At 41.3% G+C, this 19,458-nt stretch overlaps 1 long non-coding RNA gene across 2 annotated transcripts in view; it reads left to right on the top strand.

The window, feature by feature from the left end:
- The window catches only part of LOC136879176 (uncharacterized), a 90,176-nt gene extending 86,646 nt beyond the window's left edge, over positions 1 to 3,530 (top strand). For both annotated transcript variants that reach the window (XR_010860906.2, XR_010860908.2), the window contains exon 2: positions 2,835 to 3,530. This is a non-coding gene — a long non-coding RNA (uncharacterized lncRNA). The remainder of the gene's footprint in view (positions 1 to 2,834) is intronic.
- Positions 3,531 to 19,458: the final 15,928 nt, after the last annotated feature.

Genomic DNA, 19,458 nt, shown 5'->3' with positions numbered 1-19,458 from the left:
TTACCCGACAAAATTCATTAAATCTCAGCCATAGACGCCCAAGAGAGTTTCGGTTTACTCGGTCTGCCATCTAGTGGTCCTAGAGTAAACTGGAACGTCGAAATTGACGAGCAGGCAGCCAGATGACTTCAGATTGAAATGTCTGCACACGTAACTGAGGCCATACGATTATTGCTATTATTATTATTATTATTATTATTATTATTATTACACCCGTATTAATTGGAAATTGTCATGAGTTCTCTCCACCCACTGTGGGTGGTGGACGCAGACTAAGAATTCACCCGCGGTATCCCCTGCCTGCCGTAAGAGGCGACTAAAAGGGACGACCAAGTGGTGATGACATTAGAACCATGAGACTGCTTGTGATTAGTACCATTACGTGCGGAACATCATGGGTCAACGTTACTTGCGACTAGCACCACCTTGCGAGGAATTCTATCAGTCTACATTACATAGGAGCAGTAGAATTATGCGAGAAACACTACGGCTCTGGGCGTTGCTTGTGATAAGTGTCATTCTGTGTATTTCACTGGTCGGTTCCACTGTGTTCAGAATGGGCCTGCGTTACCTATGAGTAGTACCACTTCATGAGACCCATGGGTCTACGTTGCCTGTGATTAGTGCCACTGTGTGAGAAACGCCACGGGTGTTTGTTGCCTGTGGCGTTACCATAATGTGTGATACACCGTAGGTCTGCATTGCCTATGATTAGTACCACTATGTGAGCGACACCATGAGTATTCGTGGCCTGTGATTAGTTCCACTAAGCGAGGAAAATCACGGAAATACCGGCGCCCGTGATTAGTTCCACTATGTGAGAAACAACATGGGTCTGCGTTTCTTAGTGTCCTTATATGCGAAACACCACGGGTTTGTGTATCTGCGAGTGGTACCATTGTGTGTGACATACCATGGTTCTACAGTACTTGTGATTAGTACCACCATACGAGAAACACCATGGATGTACGTTACCTGTGATTAGTACCACTATAGGAGGAACACCATGGTTCTGCTTTAGCAGTGATCAGTACCGTTATGAGTGGCCGGTGACCTGGATTTTGGGCCCTTTTTATAACAAGCATCATCTCAGAATAAAAAAGGTATCGTAATTGGATCCACTGATTGTTTTGGATTCATGGTCATTTTTCATCATTCGTTTTATATTTCATTCAGTGGATACATTTTTTGTTTTAATTACCGTGTCATCACGTTGCACCTCGTACCATTAGGGCCTATGACCTAGCTGTTAGGCCCCTTTAAACAACAACAATAATAATAATAATAATCATCATCATCATATCTCTCCCATGAATTTCACTTTAGACCTTGTGTCCGTGAGAATATCTCTGATTATATTGATTGACGTTGAAGCTTCTCCGAATTCCTCCACAGTAAGAATAAGGAAGTTCTATCTATTGAGTCATAAGCTTTACTGAAATCCACAAAGATTATGACGTAGTTCTTGTTCCTGATAGTTATGCCCGGTTTTATTGTTTACAGATTAAGTATCTGCTCCTTGTACGACCTGCTTTTTCTGAATTATTATTATTATTATTATTATTATTATTATTATTATTATTATTATTATTATTATTATTAAAATAATTAGGTGTGACTACAGTTATGAAACAGAAGTGGTTAGTGCCAATTGTATGCTGAGTATTCAGCCCGGCTGAGGACGGTCTTTATGTGCGACAATTCTGCATCGTTGGCTTCCAGTACGTTTAAGATCTCCTGCAGGACAAACATCCGACATTTCCGTATTTCTTAAAATGTATAGCAATGTAAGGACATGGAACAAATTTTTGAGCTGTGCAGAGTGGTTCTTACGGTTAAGGCTTTCTGAGTCCAATTTGGCAGGTTCGATCCTGACTCAGTCTGGTGGTATCTGAAGGTGATCAGATACGTCAGCCCCGTGTCGATAGATTTACTGGTACGTAAACGAACTTCTGCGGGATGAAATTTCGGCACCTCGGCGTCTCCGAAAACCGTAAAAGAAGTTGGTGGGACGTAAACACATCATTATTAACACATTTTTGAAGTATCATTGCAATTTATTCTGCGTTACACTCGCACCAGAAATGAGATATCGAAGGTTGGGTGGATTCTCAAACAGCGTCGCTAGAAATGAAGTGAGCGCAGAGTTATATGATGATACTAATAATGTTATTTGTTTTACGTCCCACTAACTACTTTTAACGGTTTTCGGAGACGCCGAGGTGCCCGAAGTTTGTCCCGCAGGAGTTCTTTTACGTGCCAGTAAATCTACCGTCACGAGACTGACGTATTTAAGCACCTTCAAATACCACCGGACTGAGCCAGGATCGAACTTGCCAAGTTAGGGTCAGAAGGCCAGCGCCTCAACCGTCTGAGCCACTCAGCCCGGCTATGATAATACTGCAGTGGCTTGCAGTATTTATTATAATCTATGTGTATGCTTGTTTTTTAGCTTGATGCTCAGAAGCCCAAAGAAGAATCACTTACCACGGGCAGAAGTAAATCAAGTGCTTGAAGCTTTTCTAAAAAACTGCTTTCACTGAGAAAAATAATTACAGAAGCTTTCATTGTCCCATTTAGAGTCGCGGTTAGTGATGTAACGATATCCGGAACGTCATTGTGTTTTAGAATGATGTAGCTGGAAATGGTGTGAATATTGCGAGTACCCAACTTCGACGTAACGTAGGAGTAGGAGTATACTTTGAAGGGCCATTAAAAAAGTTAAAAAATAGCACATTTTATATAATATAAGTGGTTCGTGTTGTGGATACCTGTATTTGTTATTTAGATATTTAACAATGAGTACTTACATTTTTTTTCTGTCTTTATTGCAGGTGCTAACTCCGATATGCCATGACTACGGTTTAGCCTGCCAAGGATGACTTCTGGTACAATGATGATGGAATGAAAATCCTCTGTATCGGATTATCTCCGACAAGCAGCCATCCACGGCCCTGTACCTCTCAAGATATTCACTGAGTGCTCGGGGAGGCAGGTTCTTTGCACACAGTGCATCATGTGGACCGGCTTCGTTGGAATAAAACATTCTATCCACCTGCTGCCGAAGAAGAGGTACGGTGACATCTGCACGTTATAGGGACCTCCTTGTGCAACACGTGATTCCAGCTTTGCAGGAACGCAACTGTGACCACACCGTTATTTTCATGCAAGATGGGGCAACACTACATATCGCTCGCCAGGTGAAAGAGTTTCTTCGATAAGACTTCAGTAACGACCGCATTATCTCTAGACATTTTCCAGATGGGTAGCCTTCGATGTTCCCTGACCTGTATCCATGTGACTTCTGGTTGCGGGGATATTTGAAAGTTCGTGCCTATCAGGGACATGCCCGGTCTCTGCCTGATCTAAAGGTTAGCATACGACGACATGTCGCTCTGATTTCACCCGATATGCTGCGGGCAACTGTCGACCATGCCGTGGTACGGATGCAGCATGTTGCTGAGTTCGGAGGCCATATTGAACAGTGTTTGTAATCATGAATGCTAATAAACCTCCCAGAACCAACGTTATCATGTGTTTGATCTTTCCTGCCCTTTTTCTCTGACTGCTACCATTGCTTACAGCGCCATATTTTCGCCTGGTGGCAAAAGTTGGAACTAATAGCTTTGTGGCATAATTCGCGAGCGCATTGCTTAGTTAGCATATCTACGAAATTTCAGACTCCTACTATCATTATAGCCCGTGCTGTACCGCGCAGAATACCATAACTTTAATTGTGGAGAAGAGCAGTCTACTAGCACACGTGCCATCGTTCATAACACGGGAATTTATCAAAGTAATGTGTGACGTATCTTGCATGACCACCAGCTGCACCCCTTATCATCGCCAGCGAGTTCAGGGTTTGACTCAGGAGGGATTTCCCAGGACGAGTGTAATTGCAATTTTATCAGTGGCTGGTGGACCGTTGTGTGAATTGTCCCCAATTTTCTAAGCTTGATGTTATTCACGATCGGACTTCTTCATTTTTCCCTATGATTAGTGTAATAAGGGATGGTTGCCCAGTTGCACTTTCGCTTAAAAGCACCATCACAACGACACAGTTCACTTGAGATGTCTTTAATTGTTCTACAGCCATGGCTGTGTGCGGCACAATCCCCACACCGCATTTGAATACGACGGCCAACATAGATTCGCAGTGAATGTATGGTCCGATATTTTCGGCGATCACGTGGTCGGACTATACTTCTTGCCATCACGTTTCAGTAGAGTGACGTACCATACCTTTTTGCAGGATATTCTGCCACATCTGTTAAGAGGACGGAGGCCTACTGAGATATGGGTACAACTAGACGAAGCACCTGCACTCATGCATCGACCTACTAAATCCCACATATCCCGGGCGTTGGATCAGTGGAAGCGATCCAGTTGTGTGGCCAACCCGAACCTCTGATCTAACGCTTCTGGATTTCATCGTTTGGTAGCATATCAAAAGCCTTTGTATACAAGACACCAATGTCCGACCCATAAACACTTTTCGCCTGGATACTTGCAGCATTTGATGAGGTTCGTGCAACTTGTAAGGTATTTGGTAGAGTGTGGCAGAATTCACCACGCCGATATAATGCCTGCGTTGATTGTCGTGGGCGACAGTTCGAACAGCAATATTCTGGGTCTAGTGTAGCCAACGTGGTGGCCATGATCGTTAAGGCGTCAAGTCTATAATATATGGTCTGACACCGTCGTTAGCCGGTTCGAATCCCGTTGGTCGAAAACATTTTCACCATCAGAATGTTGGCGGGCAGGGCATATAATTACTAAAAGCCTGGATTCAGTTCCAAACCTCTCCGCAGTGTTGATAATGGAGTGAGGACATATGACGCTGTTGATGGAGATTTGTCCGTCGGAGGGAAACGTTAAGCCTAGAGCAATCCCCTGTGTTTTATTCGACAGGAGTAGGCTATCTGCCGATATCGTGTTTTACCCTCTCCTTACCTCATGATCTCGTGACACTGAAACGCGCAGATCGCCCACGGGCATCGAATAAAAAGACCTGCACCAGGCGAGCGGAACATGTCGTTGGACACTCCCGGCACTAAAAGTCATACGATAGATAAAGAAATAAATGGTGAGCGGTATCATCCAGTACACATTGTTCAGCGTCATACTGGCCGATCGCCGGTGTACGGCTGGTTGTGATAGTGTTCGGTGCCAATGGATCTACTGTAAGCTGTTACCAGCAACCGGTATATTAAGGAAGTTGTAGAATTAGGAGTTATTCCATTAGCGGATTCATAACGCTATATTGCAGCAACACAAAACCCGATCACATATTACCAAGAATGTTCAAGTTTTCATCAAAGCACAACAAATACAGGTTTATTCGTGGCATGTCCATTGGTGGTCACATATGTCGCCTTTTAAACAAGTAAGGGATATGGTCGGTCGACAATTAGTTCGTTAGTCGTCCTGCTTCCGGCACATCAATGAACTGTGGACTCCCATACAATCAGCCTGGCAAGCCTTTGCCCAGGAAGACATCCTAGGCTTCTTTGATTCACTTCCGCGACGTATAACAGCTCTCATTACAACTCGTGGAGGTTTCACAAATGCTTTTGTTTTCACGTAAATTAGTCTGAAACTTCAGGAACTTTAATACGTCATTTACCGTATTTACGCATGTATAGGCTGCACTTTTAATACTAAAAATAGGGAGGTAAAATGGGGTGTGGTTTGTACTCGCAATTTTTCAATTAAATACAGTAAACACCCTTTAGTTTAGAACACTTTACTAGTACAAACCATTAGTGTCTATACAACATATTGCATCCAAACGTGATTAAAATAGTTTAAGGTACCTTTTGATCATCACTTGACACTTTATCACTGTCAGATGATGCGACCCAGTCTGCGTCGTCTTCGGTCCCGTCCATTGCGTTGGGAATGGATGTGGTTTTGAAGCTCTTGGCTACCATCTCTGGTGGGATTAATTTCCACGCATCCAGGATCCATTCACACATTTAAGAAATTGAAGGCTTTTTGAGTCGTCCGCTCGGTGTCATTTCCTTAGAATTGCACCTCAATTCAGGGTAGTAACTCCGCAAATGTGCCTTAAAAAGTCGATTGATGGAGACATCTAAGGGTTGCAGCATTCCTGTCTTTCCATCAGGAATCATGTCAGATCGCTTTTTTCTTATCATCTTTTTCACTTTGTCAAGTGACCACGGAAGCTGTCAATCACCAACATGCATAGTCGACGAAACAGAGCACCAAGATAACGAAACCACACTGTTTTTAACTAGTCCATGTACAAATCTTCGTTCATCCACCCCTTTCCCTGTCCTCTTACTTGCATCTCTGGTATTGTTTTTCCCTTAAAAATTGCGAAAGGCGGTAGTTTGTCCCCAGCAGCAGTGATGCACTATATTACAGTACAACGCTGTTTTTCTGCCCCTGCAGTTCGAACTGGAATGGTTGTTTCACCTGCCTTGTTGATCGCAGTTTCTCTGAGGAATTTCAAAAGAATACAGGAGTTTCGTCCGCATTTCTTATTGCTCCCATGCTGTGATCAAACGTCTTCCTTAAATTCAAGACATGTCACTGAAATGCGAACAGTTTCTCCTGGTACGCTTCGGGTAGCCGCTGAGCTATTGATGTTCTGCGAATCACCAACTCATATCGTGCCATGAAACGCCTTGCCCAACCGTATGTTTCTTTAAATTGATTTTGAGGAATTTCCATTCTTTCAACAATTTTTCTTCCTTCAAACTGTAGCATTTCAATTGAAATAGAAAATCCATCTGCTCGTGCTTTACGTACGTATTCCATAAGATCATTTTCCAGCCCTGGATACTGCCCTTTTCCCCCGCGAAAAGCCTGCCGATTCTGTGACGTTTTTTAAGTGTATCTTAAATTAAAATCCAACGCCGCACGTTCTTTTCGTCAACATCAGAATTCCCTCCCGCTTCTCCATTAGGTCCTACCATTTTATACGGAGTAACACACCTCTTATAATTTAAATTTTGAAGTGTAACTTGCTCTGACACGAGCCATGTTACTCAATTTACAGTGGTCAGCTGGCGTGCAAACAATGAATGCTACTAGGGGTACCGTACTTTCACCACCCTCAACCCCTCAGTTAAGGTTGTGCCTGATACCATTAGGCGAGCATTGAACTCTAATATACATCATTGCCACATTTCGCAGAACGAAGCTACGAACTTCGAGTCAGCAACTGAATTCAGAAAAAATATCCTCAAAATTGTCTCACAATTCAGGAGCGGCATTTTATTACACGCTAGCGGCCTATATTCGCACGAATACGGTGTACCAATATATAATAAGAGTTTTGTTTGTACATTACTCAGAATTTAAGAAGAATGGTATTTCTGTATCGTTCGTGTCCACAGTAACAAGGAAATATAACATACTTTTTACTTTTCCGTAATTTCTGTCTGTCTGTATGTATGTATGCATGTACGCGCATCGCGAAAAAACGGCTGAAGAGAATTTAATGGAAATCGGTATATAAAGTCGGGGAATGAGCCACTATAATCTGTTTTATTCTCGCTGAGTGAAATGGTAGTTTAGGGGAAGGCCGAAAATTTCATTCTCAAATATTTATGTTATTAGTGGTCCTGTCGATAAATACTACATAACAAAAGTTATACAGAGTTAAATTTCCGATCATTTATGTCTTATACATTTTTACCGTACCGGCTATGATAACAGAGATATTCATGAATTTGTATTTTTGTTGCTAAGTCCATATCAACGTCAAGCCACGAGAAAATGGGTAAACAGAATTTAATGAAAATCGGTAAATAGAGTCGGGGAATAAGAAACAACAGTATCAACTATAAACAGTCTTATTCTCCCTGGTTGAAATTTTTAAATAGCGGTACCTATGTTATTGGTCCTACCGAAAAGCACTAAGTACATATCAAAAGTTATAGAGAATACGATTTCCGATGATTTATGTTTTATTAATTTTTACGGTACCGACTGTGATAAGAGTGGTATTTCATAGTCGGAAGAAAACTAAATGTGAAGGCCTACAGTATCGTAAGCTCTTAAAACTGATCAACAATAACATTACATTGACCATTGTTTGTTGTGATTTTCTTTGTCTCTTGTGCCGCCACTCATCTCCGATAGATGGGATTACAGCTGCGTACCGAATATAACAGCCTGCCTGAATATTGGCGGGAAATAGCTGGGGAGTTCGATAACTTTCTTCTTTAGCATGCCATTCCTGTGGTTCATACATTTCTGATACTGCTGATAGGTAACACACTGGTTCATCATAGTATTCCAGTTATTCGATCCCTACTCTGACGCGCTGACTAGAATAATCAGTGTGCTCACTTAACGGAATAATGGTAGAAGCTCACTGATGACTTGGTCTAGATATACAATTTCGGCCTATTGCAAATTATTCGGTTCGAACCCCACTCTCGGCAGCACAAGATGGTATTCCGTGGTTTCCCACACCCGGCGAAAGCTGGGGCTGTACCTTAAAAAACTGTGTTTTAACACTTTCATTTGGAGCATGGTATACGGTTGTGAATGGGGAAGTTCATTTGAATTATTTACGGAAAAAAGTCCCAACTCTATTGCAGTCTCCGAAACGAGTTAACTGTATTTGCCATATGTTTAAATATAAATAATGACTTACGTGTGTTATAAACATGATAACGGTTACTTATTTTACTGCAGATGCATGATGCCGTTGATTGTTGTTCCAAAGGGCTGAGCAACGTATTTACGAGGAAGCTTCTAGGCCGAAGTGTGAAGTATCGGCCAAAGAAATGAATGGTCAGTGAAAGATAGGAAATGAACTACGTTCAACGGGCTAGTTTAATGGCAGAAAGATATCCCCAGCAAAGAGGTTGAAAGCAACGAGGTAGGTTGGGCTAGAATTATACGTCAAAAAGGTTGGGTGGGTAAGCCATACGTGCGCGCCACTGGCCCAAAAACAAATGTACAATAAATGTATATCTCGGAAACCATTTGAAAAAAGGCATATGTCCATATGAAGTGTTTTGCTTCAAATGATCGTCCTGTCATATCCCTAATACTGACCATACCTCCTGGGACACCTGTATATGGACATCAGTACCTGCTATCCGTGTCCTGTATGTGTGCCCTTTTTCATATTATGACACCTTCCCAATATATAAAAGAAAAAAAATGTTTTGACGTAAATATGTCATTCGAAAATGATTTGTGTAACGTAACGCGACACAATGTGTGACGAAAGTTAACCATAGCAACCGTGCTGGCAGTGATGGTAGGTTTGGATTGGTGGTCAAACATTGTTACCTAGCAACCGAGCAGGCTATGATGGTTGGTTGCCATCAGAAACTAGCAGCCGTTGATGGATGGCCATAACCGGGAAACATACTTACGATCATTTAATTTTCCCAGAGGGAAAAGTGGTTTCTTTTTGTATCGAGAAACACGTCTCCAAAAACCGTAAATGTAGTTAGTGTGTCATAAAACTATTATTATTATTATCATCATCAATAAATCAGTTGAATTGATTTTTCGGAAAGATTTATATAGTTTCTGGGAAACCTCTTCCTTCATTGCACCCTAGGTATGTTTCTTTACTTTGATGCACTTTATTGCATTTTTCTCTTCAACCAACATTTTTATGGCCAGCAACTAAATTATCCTAAAACATGAGAGCCCTGTTCGAAGCATTGACCTGCTGACTATAACTTCCGAGAGCTCTTAGTTTTGTACATCCCTGACGATATCCACGAAGCACGCGAATAGAAAGATAATTAATCCCCAAGATATGTTCATGTTGGAGACGTAGTTTGAGACGTCCAGAGACCTATTTTTGATTGGAGAGCTTTGGCTTTATGTATGATCCGATCCGAAGCCGGTCTCATTAATGTATTATATAGGAGGGTTAGCGTGCCCTTCCCTGTGAGCAATTACATCTAATTGATTAAAACTATGACGTGTACTATGGATAGTTACCTAACTCCCCACGCAACACTACCACTGAGCATGATATGCGGCTCTTGTATTCGATAATTATCTTCCTGATTGTTATAATAATAGCCATTATTATCAATGCATTTATCACTCTCGTAAATCACGAACAAGCCTTGCGGGCGAAATTAACTGTGCAATACATTATAATGTTTGTAAAGAATTAATTTAATCTTCTGTGGAGGTCATACGTATATTACGTGTATAATTTCACCATTCGTTGGCCATTATAAACTTTTATAATCAAAGTTATGAAGTATTTCCTTGAACTAAGAATGACGCTATAATATTTATAGAATTTCCTTTTAATATGTTATAAACTAATTAAGTTTCTGTTAAACTTGCACGATTAGTTGATACTTCTTGTTTGTGAGTAGGCTATTAATTAATCGAACTCTTGGAATAGTATTGTTCATGTAAGTAAATTTACTGAAAATATAAACATTTGTTGGTGAAATAAAGAAAATTAACCAAAGTTATGTACGATAACAGAAATGCAGCGCAAAATACTAGGAGAAAGGAAAGTGTAATTAGGTCTTTTTATTTCATGTCAGACTACTGTTGTGCAGATGGAACGACTACAAAGGATTATACCCTGAACTCGTGTGCTGTCTGTCGATTTGGAGGGAGGCGGGGGGGAATCTCTGTCTCGTACACTGTCAAGACGGGGAATTAAGCATCACGCCTGTTATTAGATCGAACTTGGTCGGTTAGGCTAGGTGCGCACTTGCCATTTCTGGGTGCTACGACAGGAAAATTGGTGTCGCAACAATGCATTGCGTACCGCGACTGATAAATCGCTGATTCTTTGCAGTTTTTTCCGTTTTGCCTTTAATTAAAATAAAAGCGATAAGTGCGTATTTTCTTTACATTATTGACAACAATGAATGATGTTATGACCAAAACCGTATAACACATTTTCTTTTAAACTACTTAAAATTGTCATAAATATGAAGTTCGATTTGTTTTTTGCAACATTTCGCAACCAGCAGGAAATGATTAAAAAAAGAGACTATCCTGCGAAAAGCAGGACGGATGGTCAACCTTTTCTGAAATTGACTCATTACTGAGTAGCCAGTTTCCTGTTAAATCAAAAGAGCGTTATTATTCAAGTACTGACAACGGACCAGGAGAGATCGAGCACATATTACCGATAGGTGCCTGATGGAATTATGCACAAGCATTTCTAGGCTCCACGTTTGCCACCCACAGTTCACAATTTGGGAGTGCTTGTTAAGAGCATGATTATGAGGTACTGATAATATCCCGCAACCACAACGATTATTCCATGGACTACACTACTACCTACAGTTAAGCATAATATGGAAACAGGACGAATGGAAGTGGGAACTTACCACGATCGCCGTAAATATGTAGCACGGTGTGTAAGTCGCCTTTCTTGCATACGCAAGTGTGCTGTCAACGTCAAGTAGATTCCTGATTGGACGGTACACAAACCACGACGCATTCGACCAAGTGTGTCTCATTCTGTATTTGCCTGTCAGTGTGTTCGGAATTTTTGAAAACATGGTACATAGACGTCAATTGGAGTCGGTTTTAAAGGGACTAATCATCGGACGTTTGGAAGCATGCCATGCACATACCGAAATTTCAACAGGATTCAATCCCAGGAATATCGTCGAAGGTGATCAGTTTAGTCGTGGTGGTGGCGGCATAGTAGTGTGGGCAGACATCCTGCTCAGTGCACTTACGGAGCTCCACATCTTCGTTGCGTATACGGTTAATGGCCAGAGCTACAAATGAAATGGCGTGTGGCTTTTAGTGCTGGAAGTATCTGAGGACGTGTTCGGCTCGCCAGGTTCAGGATTTCTGATTTGACGCCCGTAGGCGACCTGCGCGTCATGATGAGGGTGAAATGATGATGAAAACGACACATACACCCAGCCTCCGTGCCAGCGGAATTAACCAATGATGGGTAAAATTCCCGACCCTGCCGGGAATCGAATCCGGGACCTCTGTGATCAAAGGTCAGTACACTAACCATTAAGCCATGGAGCCGGACTCCAGAGGTACAGAGACGTGATCCTCGAACAACATGTAGGATTTTTCAGACGCGCAGACGGGCCGGTCTTCATCTTCATGGACGTACTCAGAGAACCAACCTGGTGGATGATTTTCTTGGGCAAGAGTAGGCCTATGCTATTTCCAATTAACAGATCAGAAAAATACTTCATCACTCATCGAATATGGCAATTCAATTTTGAATGATCGATTTATTTCGAGTTTCACAGCAATCAGTTCAGTCCAGTGATAACTCACATTTGCTCGAAGAGGCAGCCAGTGTTGGTTATAATCGTCATTGTTGTTTGATAGTGGTGTTCAGTGGAGAGTTTAAATCACTATTAATTGATTTACCACCAGCATATTGAATGCTAAGCGTAAATGTGTACTTAATGCTGAACTTCGAGGTCTTGTATCCTTTCATGAAGGAGGAAGAAACAGATAGGGACTGACCTTCGCTCTACGAAGTGCTCTGCAGCATTTCCAATAGCTAATGGAGGGAAAGCAGAGTTAATACGGCACTTGCCTACAAAAAAAAAAAAAAAAAAAAAAAACAGTACTGCAGTATCCAGCGCATCATTGACAACTTTCCTCCGAGGTAAGACATTTGGTTTGAAAGAAGAGAAATTGGCAGCTGTCGAAGGATGTCGCATTTAATGCGGTGCAACACAATCTTTTACGTGTACCCACTGTACACCAAAACTTGTGCAGAAATGTTTAGACTCCCAATATTCTTGTGCAAGAACAAAATCAGGGGCCATAGTGACGAATGTGATCAGCCCCGTTGCAATTTCTGAATTACATAATAACTTAAAAGAGTTAAATTATGTTACATTATTTAGACTCCTCCAATCACAAAGCTACTAAATATTTTTCGCTTCTTGTGCGTTACTTCCGTCCTGTTAGTGGTACAAATCTGAAGTTCTCGATTTTAAAGACCAATGTGGGGAAACGGCTGATATTGTGTCTTCATTCATACTTGAGACGTTGGAAAACTTTTAACTTGGAACCAAAGTTATTTGTTTGTGACCGGGCTAGTTGGCCGTACGGTTACGGGTAAGGATGGGTCGCGTGATGCAAAGCTCTCGATACATTCTGAGCAAGCGATGCAGTACATGCCTCATAATGCCATCTCGATGTCGTATAGTGACGTCAGGCACATGAACTCTTTGTCTCGAGGCAGTGCTGGGAAACGTATCGAGAAATCTCGATGAATTTCGAGCAACTGATGCAGTCAATGACTCGTAATCCTATCTCGGAGTTTGAATCGGGATATCATGCGCATGCGGTGTGTTATCCCTCGTCTATACTTCGCCTGCTGATCAACTAATGACGATACGCCCATTTCTTTATAATCTACTCGCAGTCAACTTACAGTACATACCGGTACTTCCTGCATTTTACTTATGCACTGTCCGCTTCCATGGCTAAATGGTTAGCGTGCTGGCGTTTTGTCCAAGGGCCTTCGGGTTCGATTCTCGGCTAGGTGGAATTTTATCCTTTTATTAGTTCCTATGGTTCGGGGACTGGGTATACGCAATACTGTAAACAGTAATGAAGAGCGTGACGTATTTTATTAAAACCATTTCTTTTACGACGCATCGAGTGGTGAAATAATTTGAACAGAAAGGAAAATATGCCGGTAATGACATAAAGGTACTGGTATATGTGTGCATGTATCTGAAAAGGGACTCGTTCTCGGGTTAAGTCTCCTTCTGAACTATGGATACTTTTTATAGGTATTTTGACAAATGGATCGTTTCCATTAAAAGGATCATTCTTCTTTTCTTCTTCCTTAATCTGCTTACCCTCCAGGGTTGGTTTTTACCTCGGACTCAGCGAGGGATCTCACCTCCACCGTCTCAAGGGCAGTGCCATGGAGCGTGAGACATTGGGTCGGGGATACAACTGGAGAGGATGACCAGTACCTCGCTCAGGCGGCCTCACCTGCTATGCTGAACAGGGGACCTTGGTGGGGAATGGGAATATTGGAAGGGATAGAGAAGGAAGAGGGAAGGAAGCGGTCGTGGCCTTAAGTTAGGTACCATCCCGGCATTTGCCTGGAGGAGAAGTGGGAAACCACGGAAAACCACTTCCAGGATGGCTGAGGTAGGGATCGAACCCACCTCTACTCAGTTGACCTCCCGAGGCTGAGTGGACCCCGTTCCAGCCCTCGTACCACTTTTCAAATTTCCGGGAATCGAACCCGGGCTTCCGGGGTGGCAGCTAATCACACTAACCACTACACCACAGAGGCGGACAGCTACAGTATTATCAGACCTGAAGGCACATATACAGGATGAAGCCAAACTCCATCGACAAACTTTCGGAAATTGTTTCGGGTACCCGTGGTCTGCGGTGGCTCGTTATAGAGTAGAACCGGTAATTAAATTGTGATTTATTCGGTTTTATTATCGCAAACCACCTTATTTCTGTGAAAATACCTTCACAACAGAGAAAAAGCCTGCAATATTCAATTACCAAAACGTACAACACAAACCGAGGGTAACAAAGCCTGTCATATGTAATAACCAAAACGTACAGCACGAAACACAGAGTAATGTGATAGCCCTCTGTCGAAACACGTACACTTTTATCACAGTGTTTTCAATATGTTCTGTTTTAAAGGTAACGATTCCATGTCGTTGGCTTCCAGCAAGTAAAGGAACTCCTGTGGGACATGATTCCCACGCCCCGGCGTCGGTCAAGAACTAGCATTTAGGACGGACGTAAAACAATTATTATGATTATTATTTTCAGTGCAATACAGTTACAAAGCTAACTGATCTGACGACATGGCCACGAGGTAATCAGGTTTGTTTGCATTATGATTGGTTTATTTTGCATGTGTTCAAGTGGAAGAGATTTTATTATCTATTGGTTATTTTGTATATTCAGTAATGTTACAATTACTTCCATTAGCGATTTGTTTTTTTCTGCACGAACAGGTAGCCGGAACTCCGATTGAAAAACAAAAACACAAAAAATATTTGAAGAGAAGATTCGAACCACCACAAATCGTAGTGGATAATAATGCCCAACGATAATACTTAGCCAAGTGAGCCACGCTGATAGCTCGTGTTCGTCGCTTACTAATATTTCTGTTTCTACCACATTCGTCTTGGCTGAGGTCCAATTGAAGCGTGCCTCGAGATGCATCGATATAGTGACGTCAGGCTCGAGTTTCTCACAACGAGAGTTACGCCCATGCCTACGTGACCTTGAAGATGCATCGAGAGTATTGACGTCAGTCTCGAGTGTCTCGAACGAGAGTTTTGCCCATCACTAGTTAGGGGCGCGCAACTGTGAACTTGCATCCGAGAGATAGTGGGTTCGAACCCCACTGTCGGCAGCCCTAAAGGTGGTTTACCGTACTTTTCCATTTTTACACCAGTGGCTGTACCTTAATTAAGGCCACGGCCGCTTCCTTCCCACTCCTAGGCCTTTTCTATACCAAACCTATCTGTGTCGGTGCGACGTAAAGCACATTTTTCTTTCATTTGATTGTGTGCAGATAACATAGTAATTTCGGCAGAGCAGCAGCGAAAGGCAAAGACAATGTAGGCCCTATATACCATTGTTAAGAATTCCATCAATAAACCAATTGTGGGGGTTGCGCAGCCCACATTGTAAACAATACTGTGCATACTTCCATGGATTGCCTTCCGTTTTGCATTGAAAGTGGGCTGCAAAATTGTACGGGGATTTTTGCATGTGTACAGTTCACGAAGCTGCTTTCTGTGACTTTGTGGAAGTTGAATATTCAATATTACTCAGCTACAGCAAAACCAGGTGGCTCTCATTGTTACCTGCAATAGAGCCTATGTTATAACAATTTCTGTTCCTGATGTCATATTCGTAGTCTCAGGAGAAGAGCCCTACTCTTATTAAATACTTTTTGGTAGTCCTCTCTCTGAATTTGCCCACATTTTATACACAAGTGGTGGTTTTCATCAATGTTGTGTTGTAGCTTGATCAGCAGCTAGAAGCCTCAACAGCTGTTGTAGAACTTAAACAAAAACTGTCAAATTGACGTAATGCTGCATACCTACCGGTGCCAGTTCAACCAAAATTGAAAGAATGTGAAGAAGTCTGTTGTCCCATTCTATTCAATTTGTCTCTAGCAGTGGACTTATTTCTTTACTAAAGTTCGTATCTTCAATTCGGCAAGGCTTCAATCTGCGATAAAGTTAGACCTAAAATGGGTGACAGTCTGCGAATGTTTTGAAGAATGGTGAATTTCCTTCAAGTTCATTGCTAGAAATGCTGAGTTCAGTTTGTGCCTTCCTGCCACAAATGCGCCAACTGAGTGAGTGTTCTGTATTATGAACAATGTATGGAGCGCTGAGAAGTCTAAGCTAAAAACAGAAAATAACATTTACTAATCATTAAAATATATATTATTTCACGTGCATGTGTAGTGAATTTTGTCCCAATTCTGGCACATAGTAAATTGTTGCGGGTTATACACACAAGTGAAGTGCGTGAAAAGAAACAAAATTAAAGTTACAGAACGGCAAAACTAAATTGCACTCCTATGTCTGACAATGTTATTTCATCGATCTGTAAATGGTTTGTCACTGTGATTGTTGGTGGTTTTAAATTTCATAAGATTGCATATTTACAGTAAGACTCAAGATTAAATATCTGACTCTTGTTAGATAATAATATGTTAGTGTTTCTTTTTTTTTGTGTGTGTGTCTATTTATCAATGAACTAACACACATAGGTTGTCGGTAATGATGGGATAGGAAAGGGCTAGGAATTTGAAGGAAGTGGCCGTAGCCTTAACCACAGTTCAGCCAGCCCTAGTATTTGCTTGGCTGCTGATGGTAATACAAGTTTACAGATACGCGGTCCATACCACTCAGCCAACTCGCTCGGTAATGACAAACCTTGTGTGTTACTGCGTTCATGATTTCTTTAACAGTTCAGTTATATTTTTATGGCTCTTTCATGGTATAGACTAGTCCTCAATCCTCTGACATTTAAGCCTTCGTCCGCTGTCAATTCTTCTTTTTACCTTTGAGTATTCTCTCAACAGTGCTTGTGCTCTGCGAAGTGAGGGAGACATGACAGTGCTGAAGTGCGAAGGAGTTGATCTCACTGGACCTGAAATGATCCTCCTCATGTTTCTGAGGTGCGCATCCGCAAGTTTCACGTGGCAGCGATTGAGCCAAAGTGGAAAACAATACTCGGCTGTAGAGGAAACCAAACCAAAGACAGAACAGAGCCACCCCAAGTTATACCACGTAACTTCTACAGAATGTTGTTGCGGCTAGTGATCTTAACAAGAGTGTTGCATGAAGGAGAATGTCCAGCCATATGCTTATCCAAGATACTTAAGGTGGTGGTTGATCGTGAGCACCTTCCCGTGAGATGTATTTGGAGTGTATTGTTTGCCATCTTGTTATTTAAATGACGGCAGGAAACTTCAGTTTTTCTGGGACTGACCCATTCCGTGGTATAATTATAGTTCAGACGTTGGTCTCTGGTTATCCCGTGTTCTCAAATCCCGGTGAACTTGTGAAACTTTTTCTGGACTGAGTGGTAGTGAGGCAGAGTTTCTCTGGGGTCTCTGGTTTCCTTTGTTGAATTACTTTGACTCTGCATTATTATTTGTAATAGTTCAGAAGGTGAATGGAATGCTTCACCAGTTAGGTGTATCATTCCTCTGACTTGGTACAGTACTTGGGTGGCATCAAGCTAAAAAGATTATCTGTTTTGTGTATATACGCAATCCTGACCATTGAGTAGAATCTGCGTTTCCTACCCTGACTACCTAATTAGTTTCCTGTTTAGGTATTGCAAATTCTACCATCTGTACTTTTAGTTGCTGGTACAGTAGAACTTTGTTATAGCGACATCGGTTTCAACGACACTTCCTCTATAACGCTAGGTATTCTGCGATGGCAAAGATATTCCGCATACGAAAAGTGTCTTTCAGTCTTGCTTAATACGACAAACTCAGGTTTAAAAGTAAATACATAAGTTTAAAATAAGTCTAATTAAATTTATCTATGCACTTTTCCACTTCACTTGACTTATAGCACACAGTAAATCTCAGTTTACTTATTTATTTAATTATTATATGCAGCCTATGGAGGGCCATTTTACACTAATAATAATTTTAAATAAGTATAAAAGATAACACTGTATAAACAATAATATTAAGTATCAACAGTAAATGATTAACAATAGCACTATAATAACAATGGCAACGATAACTGGCAAGCCTCGGTTACAGAGTTAGGAAGAAGAAAGGTCGTGGGTTGGATGGACGGAAGAAAATTGAAACCTGGAGATGACTTTCAAAGGAATTTTTTAATTTTTTGTTTGAAGGATGCGAAAGGTGTGAATATGTCAATAGCGGGTAGTTACGACGAAACTCGTTCATTAAGTCGCTTGGATGTTGTTAAAAACAAATTCTACTATGCCTTACCACGATCACAGATTTCATAAACGAATATGGTTCCTGATTACATGAGACGTTTGACAGACATGATGTAAGTGATTGTGATTACTGCTGTGTGGACGATCGCTTAGGAAGGTGACACTAACTCCTGTAGATTGGACAAGTGTGACGCAGTAACTCTTAATGCATCTGAGAAAGGAACTAGATCATTTTCTTCCATAATTAGTCCTAAATGTAAAAGGTCCTTCTTTGTGTTTACAGCTTGTTCACGGGTATAACAGTCGGTCATTTAGATTGCGCGACCATTCTTTGTATGTATAACATGTTCAATCAGTTAATAAGCTAAATGCCTCGTCATTCATTAAATCTGTACAATGCCATGCAGCAACCAACGTAATGGGATCTTCAATTATGGTGTTAAATTACTAAATAGCCGACTGCACTAACCCTTGTTATCTACTAACACGAATATCAATCAACAGTTTAGGAGATTGACCTCGTAGCCCGTCAATAAAATTTGCGTTGATGTCCTGGACCATTTTCATTTTCAAGTGATAACAGAAACTTGGCGTAGTTTTGGTCCTTGAGATGAATGCTGTGCTGCTCTTCTAATTTTGCTCTGATTAGGCTTATCTGAAGAACACGAGCTCGGCCGGGTATGAGATTAGATGCACCTCTCCTATTCTTCTGATCTTTTGAATGCCTAAGGAATTCATCCAAGTACCAAATTTGGCTGAAAATAATTTTTCAGTGATGTTCTATTCGTTTGACATCAAGTTGCTAGATTGATTTATATTTATTGTTGGTACTATTCTAAGTAATATATCAAAATGAATATATTATATTTATTATGTACTCTCTGCAAATATTCTCCAAAATATCATCAGAAATGTGCAACGACAAACTTGAAATTCACCTGCTTCTTAGATTTCTTCTTGTTTGATTGAGAAGTCAACAGCCGAAGATACGTGTAAGATACAAGGTGAATGGGTAGAACTAGTAGTTCAACGTCAAATTAGTTTAAGGGATTCGGTGATAATGATGCTAAATTTGAA

Source organism: Anabrus simplex, chromosome 1, assembly GCF_040414725.1.
Source record: "Anabrus simplex isolate iqAnaSimp1 chromosome 1, ASM4041472v1, whole genome shotgun sequence".
Taxonomy (NCBI): domain Eukaryota; kingdom Metazoa; phylum Arthropoda; class Insecta; order Orthoptera; family Tettigoniidae; genus Anabrus; species Anabrus simplex.
This window is presented reverse-complemented; position numbering and strand designations above follow the sequence as displayed.